This window comes from Protopterus annectens, chromosome 1.part1, assembly GCF_019279795.1.
Source record: "Protopterus annectens isolate FY-2018-M chromosome 1.part1, PAN1.0, whole genome shotgun sequence".
NCBI classification, from domain to species: domain Eukaryota; kingdom Metazoa; phylum Chordata; order Ceratodontiformes; family Protopteridae; genus Protopterus; species Protopterus annectens.
The window spans coordinates 1,315,866,794-1,315,881,243 of record NC_056726.1 but is presented as its reverse complement, the minus strand read 5'-3'; positions in this window follow the sequence as shown (position 1 = coordinate 1,315,881,243).

The following is a 14,450-nucleotide window of genomic DNA, read 5'->3' as shown; positions in this document are numbered from 1 at the left end:
TGATTGTAATGCCCTATAACTGTTGACCATATGTTTCCATTAGCCAGCAGTGCCATGCAATGTGCCCACTGACTCCCATCTGGGGGGTCTGTCCTCTTTTTCATTATGCACCTCTTGTTTAGCATCTACTGCTCTATCTTATACAGTTTGATCTATTATCATATTCTGTAGTTGTCTCACCTGTTTCCCCATTATCATGTTATGTAGCATGGCACAAACCGCAAAAGGCCTGACAGCTGTCTCATGGCTATATTACATATTACATATTGCAAATCCCCCCAGCTGTGTTGAGGAATTGAAAATGTCCCTTCGGGATACCAAACACATCCTTGATGACACTGCATCTTTCTTCATCGATAACATTGTATGCAATTTCTGCAGCAGTTTTATGATGGTGTACAAGGTCATGTGCCAGATAACAGGAGGGTATGCAGCACCACCTGCAACATGAGGTTCAGAGGTTACATGCATTCTGTTTACAATTACATGTCACCACCAAACTGGATTCTTCTCACTCATACCAATACTATCATGCCCAATAAATGCAAATATGTTCCTTCTGTTCTGACCCAGTCACTAGGGTTAATACATATTATCTGACTTCTATGCCCTTCCGGATCAATGCATTGGAAACTTCATCACCATTTACCATATTTATAATGGGAAATTCCAAAATAAAACCCTATGGTGGCACTCCCAAATAAACAATCTCTATAATATCTGGAAAAACCCTCTTGTTTTCTAAAAACAGATTCTCTCCCTCCCACAATAAGGTGCTTTGCTATACTGGTTAGCAAAGAGCATAAGCATGTCACTAGGAAGTGTAAGGCAGCATTTGAACTGAAAGCAGCTACCTACTCCAAGTATGACTACAAGGACAAATATTACAAGTAATATAACAGTGGAATGAGCTCCAATCAAATGGCACTATGTATTCTTATCCTGAAGCCAGATTTAATGTCTTCGCTGACAAATTCATTTCCAGTTTCAACATTTTCACTCACCCCGATATTCCCCTCACTTAAATCTCCTTCTGGTAAAAAAGCTATACGTGAGATACCTTGGTTTCATGAGACCATCACATATTTTCCCACATGCTTTTGGGAGACTTGAAGTATTGTTTTGCAAATTTTAGCTGGGCCTGGATGTTTTTCTGTGTAAGAAAGGCTTCCATCTGGCAACCCTACCCCTTAGCCCAGACATATGGAGAATATGGGAGATTGTTGTCACATGTAGTACACAACCAGTACTTGCAAGAAAATCCTGCAGCTCCTTCAGTGTTGCTGTAGGTCTCTTGGCAGCCTCCCTGACTGTTTTTTGTCTTGTCTTTTCATCAATTTTGGAGGGACTCACTGTTCTTTGCAATGTCACTGTTGCCCTATATTTTCTCCACTTTTTGATGACTGTATTCACTGTGTTCCTGGTATATCCAATGCTGTGGAAATTTTCTGTACTCTTCTTCTGACTGATACCTTTCAACAATGAGATTCCTTTGATGCTTTGTAAGCTCTCTCCGAACCATGGCTTTTGCTGTAGCAGGCAACTGAGTAAATGTCAGAAAAATCCTACTAGGACAGCTGAACTTTATTTGGGGTTAATCACAGTCTCTTTATTTGATGGCAGGTGTGTACCCAAGAAGACTGAATGCTGTAATTAAATCCAAAGGTGCTTCAACAAAGTATTAGTTTAAGGGTGTGCACACTTATACAACCAGCTTATTGTACATTTTTATTTTTTATATTTTCCCCTAACAGATTTGTTCATTTTTCAATTGAATTGTACAGGTTATAGGTCACATTAAAGGTGGGAAAAGTTTTGAAATTATTTATTGTGTTCTCATTTTTTATATCACAAAAACCTAGCATTTTAACAGGGGGGTGTACATTTTTTATATTCCACTGTACCTCTCCAAACATATTGGTCAACTAGAAAGACTGCAACATTTTTTTAACTGAAAATATAAAGGACTAAGTTTCCTCAGCTACAGAACAAAAACCCTGTCTGAACTATGAAAGATCCTGTCTTACTAGACTTCCTCCAGCATACAAATACTGGTAATTAAAAAAAAAACTCTCGCTCCAAAGACCTCATCTTTCTTCACAACATAGAAAAGACTTCTTTGGACAACCAAACTGTGAGCTTTGGCCAGCTAAGACCTGCATGCAATCAACTGAATGCATAAGTGAAGTTAAGTAAATTTTTATCTGCACTTTTTTCAAATAATACACGATTTAAATTAATTTGTTTGTGTTGCATTGAGCAATATCTAGCTGGAAGTTGTGACTCTGTTTTTTCAGTTAAGGCTTGTTAAAAAAATATGCATAACCAGTGATAAGTGGGGGTAGTTTACTTCATTGTTATTCAGTTTCTGTCTTATACAAGTGGTACAGTGAATTATTTTCTGTTTAAACTGTGAGCTTTGGCCAGCTAAGACCTGGAAGTTGTGACTCTGTTTTTTCAGTAGGTCCCCACCCACCCTTCCTGTTTTTGTTTTGGTGTTAATCTTGGTGGCTTTGAAACTGCCCTCCCCTCTTGTAAATTTGCACTTGGATACTCCTCCTGGGCCCATCTCATTTGCTCACTCAAAAAAAAAAATTATTTGCTTTTACTGTAGTTGTGTTTCTTCCTATTTTATTTTGCTTTTGCATCATCTTAAAAGTACTCAATTGTATTTATTACTGCTTGGTGTAACTCATTCTAAGCCTTTTAGTTTAAGGACTTGGGCTTCAGACCAGTTGTTTTACATTAAGAAGGTTTGTGGTCTGCACTGTAGTGGCAGAACAGGTAGCTTCCTTCTAAGTTGGGAACTGCTGATTGAGGGCTCAGTGTCTGTTATTCTAAAAGTATATTAATTCTGGTTTAAGCACTTGGGCTTCAGGCCAGTTATTTTACATTAAGAGGGTCCGTAGTATGCACTCTTGTGGGAGGAGAGGCTGGACTCTGCCCTTCTGAGCTGGGAATTTCTGGTTAAAGGCTTATAGTGCCTGCATATTTGAACTGCTTCTTACTGAAATTGGTACACCTTGTTTGCTGTAGTATAGACTAGATCCAGGCCTGCTGAATCTAGCTTTGTTTGTATGCTTGTTGTTGTTTGCTTATTTCCCTGAAATGCTAATTCCACCTAAAATGCGGCTTTTCAGCGCTTCTGTGGATCACTAGTGATATCTGCATTTCTTACTGTACTTATTTCCTTGTTTCACTTGAAAGAAAGTTACTGTTTGTCATTTTTGCATTTAAGTTACCTGTAACACATTGCATTTAAGTTACCTGGCACTTGCTCACTAAAGCAATTATATAAGTCAGCACTAAAAAATTAAAAGCACTACACCCTCAAAAACTCCCCTTGAGTACTTTGTTCCTCACTGGCCCTTTTTTTCAGTTATAAAGGAATTCTCAGTACTATTCTAGCATGTCCAAAGGTCAGTTGTCAATCTCCTCTCCGGTCCAGCTGGTGAATCTGGGAATCTTGAGGCAATGTTGCAACTGCCTCATGTACACAGACAACCCTCTCCTCCTCCCAACAAATTCCATCACATGTGAGAGATGCAACCATATAGCCAAACTGGAGGCTAAGCTCTCTCAACTCAGTACTGGCGTAACCAGTCAGGAGGAGAAGGAAACCACACTCACTACAATTCCAGTCTCACATAGACCTACCACGACAGCAAAGCAAACACATAAACACACAAAAACATACTCAGAGGCTCTAAATAAAAATCTGCCTAAGCAGCAGAGACCTCCAAAGCAGACACCCAAGCAACCGCTATCCCAAAACAAAACACATGCAACGCATAGCTCACAAAGCCAGTGTGCTGAACAGTCACAGCCCTTAAGGCTAAACAACACACCTGATACACTTGTAATAGGTGACTCTATCGTTAGGCACACTGACGTCCCGCTCACCAGGCTGAACAAGGAGAAAGTCACGGTGAGCTGCCTGTTGGGCTCTAGGATCCGCCACATAACACAAGCACTCAGGTCACTCCAAGGCAAGTACAAATACGACTCAGTCATTGTCCATGCTGGTGTGAATGACCTGAGACGTACCTCCCTGGACTACATGAAAAGAGACATAGAGGAGATCTCTGAGCATGTAGCCCAGGCTGGTATGACCCTGACCTTGAGTAGAATCTTACCCTCACCAAGAATGATGCAACAATATGAAGACAAGATGATCAATTTTAACAATTGGCTTAAGTATTGGTGTCATTCAAAGGGGATCCAATGCCTGTCAGCCTGGGATGACATGCTCGACAAGCCACGATGCTTCGCTAGGGACGGCTTGCACCTGTCATCCCTGGGCTTTCAGATATTGGTAAAGGCTCTTGCTACCCCCATCGTGCCTTTTTTAGGCAAGGCTCAAAAGACAAACCCACCTCCATAGGTATCACAAGGGATAAGAAACTAAGAGTGATGCTACTCAATGCCAGAAGTCTAAACCTCAAGATGCATGCACTCAAAACTCTCCTTAGCATGGAGAACATCAATATCTGTGCAGTAACAGAAACCTGGTTCAAGGCTCCCGAGAGCACTCCAGCACTACCCGGTTATACCTCATATCATGCTTTTCGGCCCCAAAACTCAGACCGAACCACAAAAGGAGGGGGAGTATCAGTATTCGTCAAAGATACCCACACCTCCAGGTTGGTGGCACAGCACGAAGCATCAGAGACTATCCATGTGCAACTAACAGTGGGTAAAACTGCCTTCCAGTTTATAGCCTGCTACAGACCACCCTCCCAAACCCAGGAACCCCACTCTGCCTTCCTGAGAACACTGGAAAATATGAAGGTCTCTCCAAACACCATTATATTGGGTGACTTCAACTACCCAAACATAGACTGGGAGCATTATTCTAGCTCCAACACCCTAGCCCAAAGATTCCTAGAATTTATAAACTCAAATGCTATAAAACAACTTGTTACCACTCCCACAAGAGGGGAAAACATACTGGACTTGATCATCACCAACATGGGGACTCCATGCTCCAGACCAGAAGTGTATCCCTCACTGGTAAGATCAGACCATAAACTAATATCACTGGATATTCACATTCTGACCCCACCCCCTGCCCAAAAAACCACAGTGAAAAACTTCTCTAAAGCAAATTTCACACTCCTCAAAACCGAGGTGGAATCCTTCAAAGCCCCCGGGCCTGTGGAAAATATGGCCCAGACCACAGAATCCTTTATAAATGCATTCTATGAACACCTTCAGGAATGCATGGATCATGCGATCCCAAATAAAACCAAGACCCAATCCTCCAAAGGCAGACATCCTATCTGGTGGACCCCAGCCATAAACAAACTATACAATAGAAGGAGGAAGCTACTACATGATAGAGCAAAATCCCAAAAAAGGAAGGCATCTCTGATCAGTATTAGCAAAAAACTATGGGCACTCATAAAATCATCTAAGGCCAGCTTCGAGAGAAAAATTGCACAGGACACTAAGGATAATCACAAGGCTTTCTTTAGTTATGTTAGGAACCTGGGTGGGAATTCCCAGATATGCTCAGAATTAGTCCAAAATGACAAAAAATACACCAAACCCACAGACATTGCCAACATCCTAGCTGACAGGTTCAGCGCAAACTCCCCCCCTCCCCACCAAAAGGGCAAATATCTATCCCAGCAGAGTGCTGCCCCCCTGACATCTCAGATGCTCAGGTAAGAGCCGCCCTCTCCAAAGCAAAAAATACAGCATCAATGGGACCAGACAGTGTCCTGGGCTGCATCCTACATGAACTCCAAGAAGAGCTAAACCCAAACATAAAACTACTGTTCAATCTCAGCCTTACTACAGGATATGTACCCAAAGAGTGGTGTACAGCAACAGTGGTCCCTCTCCACAAAGGTGGTGCCTCAACAGATCATGGAAACTATCGCCCCATAAGCCTGACTAGCTTGGTCTGCAAAGCTATGGAAAGGATCATCATGGAACTCATAAATAAAGATATTGGGGACCTACAGACACTGGATCCTACCCAGTTTGGCTTTGTTAAGGGCAGATCCTGCCTCTTAAACCTGGTTGATTTCTTTGAAACAGTCACCAAGGCCATTGACAAGGGGAAGGTGGTCCACACAGCCTACCTGGACCTCGCAAAAAATGTTGATACAATACCCCACTCAGGCATTATAGATAAGCTCACCAGCTTAAATATAAACCACTATGTCACTAGATGGGTTGCAAACTGGCTCAAGGACAGAACTCACATGGTTAGAATTGCTGGAGCCATGTCAGACCCCAAACCAGTTACAAGTGGCATCCCACAAGGCTCAGTCCTGGGACCTCTCTTGTTCGGTATATATTTCTCGGAGGTACAGGCCAACATGGAAGGACTGTGGCTGACCAGTTTCGCAGATGACTGCAAACTGGGTGCCATAATCGACTCTCCAGCCGACACAAGCATCCTCCAAAAGAGCCTCATAGAAACAGGCAACTGGTGCCAGAGACATGGCCTCAAGCTAAACACCAAAAAGTGTATAGTCATCCCCTTTGGAAAAAACAAAGTGCCCACAAATTACCACATAGGTGGTAATCCATTAAGTACGGAAGAAGTAATTAGGGACCTGGGGACCCAAGTTGAAAGCAATCTCTCATTTGACAACCACGTGGCCAAAGTCGTTAGAAAAACATTTTATATAGCCCACCTAATCATGAAGGGATTCACATCTAGATCAGCGGAGGTCATCGTGCCTCTTTACTCATCCCTCATCAGGCCCATAATTGAGTACAATGCCCCTTTTGGGATGTACCTTACCAGACACTTGCAGCAACTGGAAAGACCCCAAAAGTACCTCACCAAGAGGATCAAAGGGCTCAAACAGATGCCATATGCTGCCCGGTTAAAGAAACTCCAGCTCTACTCAGTGGCATACTGCCTGCTCTGAGGCGATCTGTGCCTGATGTATAAAGCCATGTCCAACCCGGAATTAATGGACATGCTGCACCTCAAAAAATCCAAATCCCATTGAGCTACGCGCTCGAGAGACTTGAACCTCAGCACTGAAATAAGTAGGACATGCTGGAGGGACAGATTCATAACCCAGGGCTCCCTTCTCTCTGGAATAAAATCCCAGTCCAGGTTAGGCAGAGTCCCTCATTGACTCTCTTCAAGAAGAATCTTGATGAGTGGATGGGAGATCGCAGGTTTACCCAGGTATCACTTCTGTGTCACTGTTAGACAGAGGCACAGTATACTAACCTCGAAAAAGGGCATAGCAAAATTAATTTAAAATGGGTGGCGAAAGCCAAACACACTCTGGCTAGGCTTATAAATGCCCTAGGGCAGATAGCCTAGTATGAACTTATGAACCTATGAAATAGTGCTCTGTGCATGTCAAGCAATGCAATACATTGGCTATCTCAATTTTTGCTTTGATAATTTGATGGGTACCCATAAATTTATTTCTATGGTAAGCATAATGACCCTTAATCAGCAGGTGTAAAATCTTCCCTCTAAAATCAATGGATGATATGATGAGCCTCTATGTGGTTGCTGATATTGCCTGCCAGGCTAAGAACCTATGAACCTACATAGCTATTTGCATGCACCATATATTCTGCATTTAATTCCACAGTGCTCACACATAACTTGCATATCTGAATTACTACCACCCCAGTTTACGCATCACTATGAACCATGGAAATAACCATAGTATACCATGATAACTGCTTATGAATCCAAGCCTTTACATTTTGTCCTACACATTCTTAATATAATATCCTGGAAAAAAGAAAAATATCAGGGTTTAACGTGAGCAATAATCCTAAATATTTCCAACTTCTGTTTAACATATTTAATATTATAACAGTCATTGACCCATGTTTTATGTTGTTCCTTCTGTTTTATTCATTTTTGGAGCTACCCATTTCTCTCAATTTATCTTTTCTTATAATAAATATTAACCGACAACTTAGTGTCCTCTTCTGACTCATTTTCTTCATTTTCTATATATTTTTTTACAGAACAGGGAACTTAACTATGATGAGTTTAAAAGTTTAACTTACTTCCACAAATTGCCTTCTACATGCTCTTACAACTCATCCTGTGGTTTGGAAAGAGTGTTAGCATTAATTTCCTTTTCCTGTTGTGCAACCCCCACCACCCTTATCTTTTATTTCTCAACAAGATCTATTTGCTTTTATTATATAATAATAATCTAAGCTTTTTTCAGCATGCCTGTTGCATTCAGCTTATGCACAAGACTTGAAATCAGGGTCTTCCATAATTAAAAAGATATACACTGCCTTTTTCCACAGTTTCCTCTCATATCCTTTTCTGCACTACAAATACTGCAGCTCCATGCAGCCATCTTTAACACAATCCTGATTTCTACAACAAAAGCAGGACTTAAGCTCGCCAACATAAGAGAGTCTTTATCAGAACCAAAAAGAAAACATTGGATAAATGTCTATCCGTATGTTCCTCGCACTTCAGCTACATTTTCATTTTCCATCCACCTTTCCAAAGTCCTTTAACATCAGAAAAGGACTCAGGGCCTTCCAGAAAAATGACGTGAGTATGGAAATTTTAGTATCAGCAGTTAACACAGATTCATATTGTCAGTGAACTTGCATTTGCTGTGTCAAATTACCATAAGAGAAGTAAAGTTCAAATTCTATCCAAAGGACAACCTGTGCAGGAGAATCCTAATAGGAGAGGGATTTCTGTAAAACAATTTCTGTCCTGAAACTTAATTCAGATGCATATCTTCTTGATATATGTATAAAAGAGTATGCACATTTCTATGTTTTAGAGGAGACACTTCTTTTTAAAAACACACAAACAGTCCTTGTGTTTTCATCTACTGTTGCTTACAAAATAGTCTAACAACATTGTCTTGGACATATTTATCTATTTTTTATTTATATATTCATATATATATATCTTGGACAGATACAGTAGATGTTTATTTGCTTACATCTGTTAACCTATTAAGTGAACTGTCCAGTAACCCTTTTAGCCAGAACCCAGGCCACATGCCAAATACAACTGTAATAGCAACTCTACGTATGGATGCAATTACATATATTTTATTCATACCAAATGGTTTACCAATGTCTATGAATAGTTTTTGAGCAGTCTTCCTCTGTAGGTCTTGCAGAACCCCAGCCTTAATTTTTTTCTCAGATTGTGCTACAGACAATGATTTAACTACTGATCAGTGATGCCCATGCTCTGCTCTAATACGCTGGTCACTGGCAAAGAAACACTGGGGAGTCCATCAATTGATGTTTTACCAATACCACCAGAATTCATAAATAATTCTTTTACCATGGATAAATCAAACTAAATTTCTCCTTGATATAGTATCTCATTCTAAAGGCAAATTTGATTTTTTTAAACAAGCACCACTTCCTTAATTTCCTTAACAAGTGAGTCACTCAGATTTAAAGCCCCCCATCATGCTTTGGCAGTGGCTGAGGCTCATAGCTCTCAATGTGTTAGCAAAAAAAATCTGGGCAAAACTAAAGATAATGGGGAGACAAAGTCCCTAAAATAGGAAAAATTTTAAATATTACTCTCATAACTTGGAAAGTTGCTAGAATAAAAAGTCTTGTGTTACTATGCATTTTTGAAGGCTTTGAAGTCTGAAACCTAAATACCTATCATTATTTAATGAATTAAATCTTCACTGATTTGCCACAAAAATCCAGAAAAACACAAATTTTATCAGGAAATGGCCCAAACATATGAGGCAAAAATAGGGATAGGGACATTCTGTGAAAATCTGGACAGTTGAGAGGGATGCTGAGGCTTGGAGCAAGCTTCCATGCTGGAATAAGTAGGGAGGTGCTGTGACAGAGTGGGCATGTCCACAAGGCTATACCTTGTTGCTTGCCAAACACACACAATGAAGGCATCTGTTCAGGGATGGAGTCTGGGCCAGTGAAAAATCCCTCACCAGTTGCAGTATGATGGCAGCTCATCAGGTCTGTCCTGCTGTGGAGTGCTGTCAGGTACAACTACTAGATCTTAGTACAACATTTGGGGACTCTATGCATACAGTTCTCTCCTGTAGGGAGTCCCACCCAGTGTGGGTTACACCTGGGAGGCTACCAAGGGATGGCAGCTACTGGTTGGAAGTATGGCGGTACCTGAAATCAGCATCAGTGGGTGAAAAAATGGCTTAAAGCTTTCTCCTTCCCCCTCAGTCATCACCTCCTACACAATCTAGACTGCTAAAAAAAGGAGCACCACCCTCAAAATATGGGAGAACTGCAAGCAGTGATGCAAAGGAGGAGAAGGATAGACACAGAACACAAGTGCAGACTAGAGAAGTTGTGACTGCAGCTGAGCTACAAAATATAAGTATCATCTTGATTTTTTTGATTATTTTTACAGATTACTGTTTTTACAATTTAATATATATAAAGCACTTTGTCTATTCAGTATCTTCACAAATCCTTATCTGTTTAAAAACTTTCATTTGTCTCTAGTGCTTGCTGTCTTGTAGGCTATTGTGTAAACTGAAACATTTCTTCTGTGTAATTATCTCTTGGCTAGTGGGGGCTGGTTCTTTTGTGTTCTTGTAAAAAAAAAAAAAAGTTTCTGTCTTTTGCACACAGTGCAGACTAGAAGTTGTGACTGCAGCTGACCTACAAAATATAAGTATCATCTTGATTTTTTTATTATTTTTACAGATTACTGTTTTTACAATTTAATATATATAAAGCACTTTGTCTATTCAGTATCTTCACAAATACTTATCTGTTTAAAAACTTTCATTTGTCTCTAGTGCTTGCTGTCTTGTAGGCTATTGTATAAACTGAAACATTTCCTCTGTGTAATTATCTCTTGGCTAGTGGGGGCTGGTTCTTTTGTGTTCTTGTAAAAAAAAAAAAAGTTTCTGTCTTTTGCACACAGTGCAGACTAGAGAAGTTGTGACTGCAGCTGAGCTACAAAATATAAGTATCATCTTGATTTTTTTGATTATTTTTACAGATTACTGTTTTTACAATTTAATATATATAAAGCACTTTGTCTATTCAGTATCTTCACAAATCCTTATCTGTTTAAAAACTTTCATTTGTCTCTAGTGCTTGCTGTCTTGTAGGCTATTGTGTAAACTGAAACATTTCCTCTGTGTAATTATCTCTTGGCTAGTGGGGCTGGTTCTTTTGTGTTCTTGTAAAAAAAAAAGTTTCTGTCTTTTGCACACACTGCAGACTAGAGAAGTTGTGACTGCAGCTGAGCTACAAAATATAAGTATCATCTTGATTTTTTTTATTATTTTTACAGATTACTGTTTTTACAATTTAATATATATAAAGCACTTTGTCTATTCAGTATCTTCACAAATCCTTATCTGTTTAAAAACTTTCATTTGTCTCTAGTGCTTGCTGTCTTGGTGGCTTTGCAGTTGCCCGCCCCTACTGTGACACACCTCCCAGTCTAGTGTCATTAGCTCATTCTGCTTAATACAGAGAGAACATTTGATAAGGCCTTCTGTTCCTCCTTTTTCCCTTTCAAAAAGTAAAACAAAACTTTTTTTTCTCTTTCGCCTGAACCTTCTTGTGTTCTGACTGTCCTTCTCAAACATTTTGGAAATATACAGTATATTTCAGAGCATTTGTTATAACTGTATTTGCTATAACTGATTTAAGTATTTTTTTCTGGCTTTTTGATTATTTACTGCTTAGCGACTGCATTTTAGCCTGTTTATACATCTCTGCATTCTATTTAAACTGTTTTTGTGTTGATTAACTGTTTTGCACTTTTAAAAAGTTAGTTGTTGCTTAATTTTACCTGTAGGCTAACACACTCAAGTGCGCTAGCTGCTTAAAAGCAGTTATAGCATTTACTGTCTGTTTTTCCTCTGTTTTCTGCAAAAAAAAAAAAAAAAATCTTGTTTTCCCGCCTTACTGAACTAGAATAGTCCAGTCTTCAGAGTTTGCTGATCTCTGAGCTTTGTCTTGGTTCCTGTGCTATTCCATATCCTTATTTGGATAAAAGGAAGCGTCTTTGTTCACCAGTGGGAGTGGGGAGCACTGACGGCCTATTTGTCCCTAGAGGAGTGGTTCCAGCCAGAAACTTGTAGTCTATTGGCCATTTTGGGTCAATTCCTAGCTCTTTTCAGCCCCCTGTAATAAAGCCCGCTTTAGCACGCTTTTTCACTTGTATTCAACTCAGCACAGCTCCTCGTGGTGTACTGCAGAGTTCTACAAGCAGCAGAGAGCAAAAGAGTGACTTTTTCCTGATTTAAGTATTTTTCTGGCTTTTGATTATTTACTGCTTAGCGACTGCTTTTTCGCCTGTTTATACAGCTCTGCATTCTATTTAAACTGTTTTTGTGTTGATTAACTGTTTTGCACTTTTAAAAAGTTATTTGTTGCTTAATTTTACTTGTAGGCTAACACACTCAAGTCGCTTAGCTGTTTAAAAGCATTTATAGCATTTACTGTCTGTTTTTTTCTGTTTTCTGCAAAAAAAAAAAAAAAAAAAATCTTGTTTTTCCGCCTTACTGAACTAGAATAGTCCAGTCTTCAGAGTTTGCTGATCTCTGGGCTTTGGCTTGGTTCCTGTGCTATTCCATATCCTTATTTGGATAAAGGGAAGCTTTTTTGTTCACCAGTGGGAGTGGGGAGCACTGAGCAGCCTCTTTGTCCCTAGAGCAGTGGTTCCAGCCAGAAACTTGTAGTCTATTGGCCATTTTGGGTCAATTCCTAGGTCTTTTCAACCCCCTGCTATAAAGCCCACTTTAGCGCGCTTTTACGTGATTTAGCGCGGAGTTGCCCATAGAGCACCATCGGGCAGCGCCGGTTAAACAAGGTTAAACTATTTCTGGCTCCAAAGTCTGCTGTTCAATTTTTCCCTTAGAACTTCTCTACTTGCAATCTAAACAGTCTATTCTCTATCTCAATAGCTCAGCACTTGCTCCTAAAGCATTTTTATATAGGTAAAGTACTTGTATACTAAACAAAGTACTACATTAGCCTAGAATCCCCTTGAATACCCATTTCCCTATAGGTCCCTTCTGACTCAGTTACACAGCAAACTTTTTCACTTTTTCTAGCATGTCAAGGGTCAGTTGCTAGCGTCCTCTCCTGTTCAGCTGGTGAATCTGGGCATCTTGAGGCAATGTTACAATTGCCTCATGTACACAGACAACCCACTCCTTCTCCCACAAAACACAAATACATGTGAGAGATGCAACTATATAGCCAAACTGGAGGCTGAGCTCTCTCAACTCAGGACTGGCAAGACCAGACAGGAGGAGAAGGAAACCACGCACACCACAAACCCAGTTTCACATAGAACTATCACAACTGCAAAACAAACACATAAACACACAAAGACATACTCGGAGGCACTGATCAAAAATCTACCAAAACTACAGAGGCCTCCAAAGCAGACACCCAAGCAACTGCCACCTCAAGACATAAGACATGCAACACATAGTTCTCAAAGTCAGTGTGCTAAACAGTCACAGCCCTTAAGGCCAAACACAATGCCAGACACACTTGTTATAGGTGACTCCATAGTCAGACACACTGACGTCCCTCTCACCAGACTGAACAAGGAAAAGATCACAGTTAGCTGCCTGTCAGGCGCTAGAATCCGCCACATAACACAAGCACTCAGGTCACTCCACAGCAAGTACAAGTATGACTCAGTCATTGTCCATGCCGGTGTGAACAACCTGAGACGTACCTCCCTGGACTACATGAAAAGAGACATAGAGGAGCTCTCAGACTATGTAGCCCAGGCCGGTATGACCCTGACCCTGAGCAGTATCCTACCCTCACCAAGAATGATGCCACAATACAGAGACAAAATGATCAGCTTTAATAATTGGCTTAATTACTGGTGTCATTCTAAGGGGATCCAATGTCTGTCTGCCTGGGATGACATGCTTGACAAGCCACGCTGCTTCAAGGGACGGCTTGCACCTGTCACCCTGAGCTTCGGATATTGGCAAAGGCTCTTGCCACCCCATAGTACCTTTTAGGCAAGGCTCAAATGATAAACCTACCACCCTAGAAAACAAAAATGGAGAAAAACTAAGGGTAATACTGCTCAATGCCAGAAGTCTAAACCTCAAGATGCACGCCCTCGAAGCCCTCCTCAGTATGGAGAACATCGATGTTTGTGCTGTGACTGAAACCTGGTTCAAGGCTCCTGAGAGCACCCCAGCACTATCAGGTTATACCTCATATCATGCGTTCCGGCCCCAAAATCCGGACCGAACCACAAAAGGAGGGGGAGTATTCATATTCATAAAGGATACCCACACCTCCAGGTTAGTGGCAACGCACAAAGCATCGGAGACCATCCAGGTGCAATTAACCATAGGTAAAACTGCCCTACAGTTTGTAACATGCTACAGACCACCTTCTCAAACTCAGGAAATCCACACAGCCTTCCTGAAGACACTGGAGAGTATAAATGTCTCTCCAAACACCATCATATTGGGTGACTTCAACTACCCAAACATAGACTG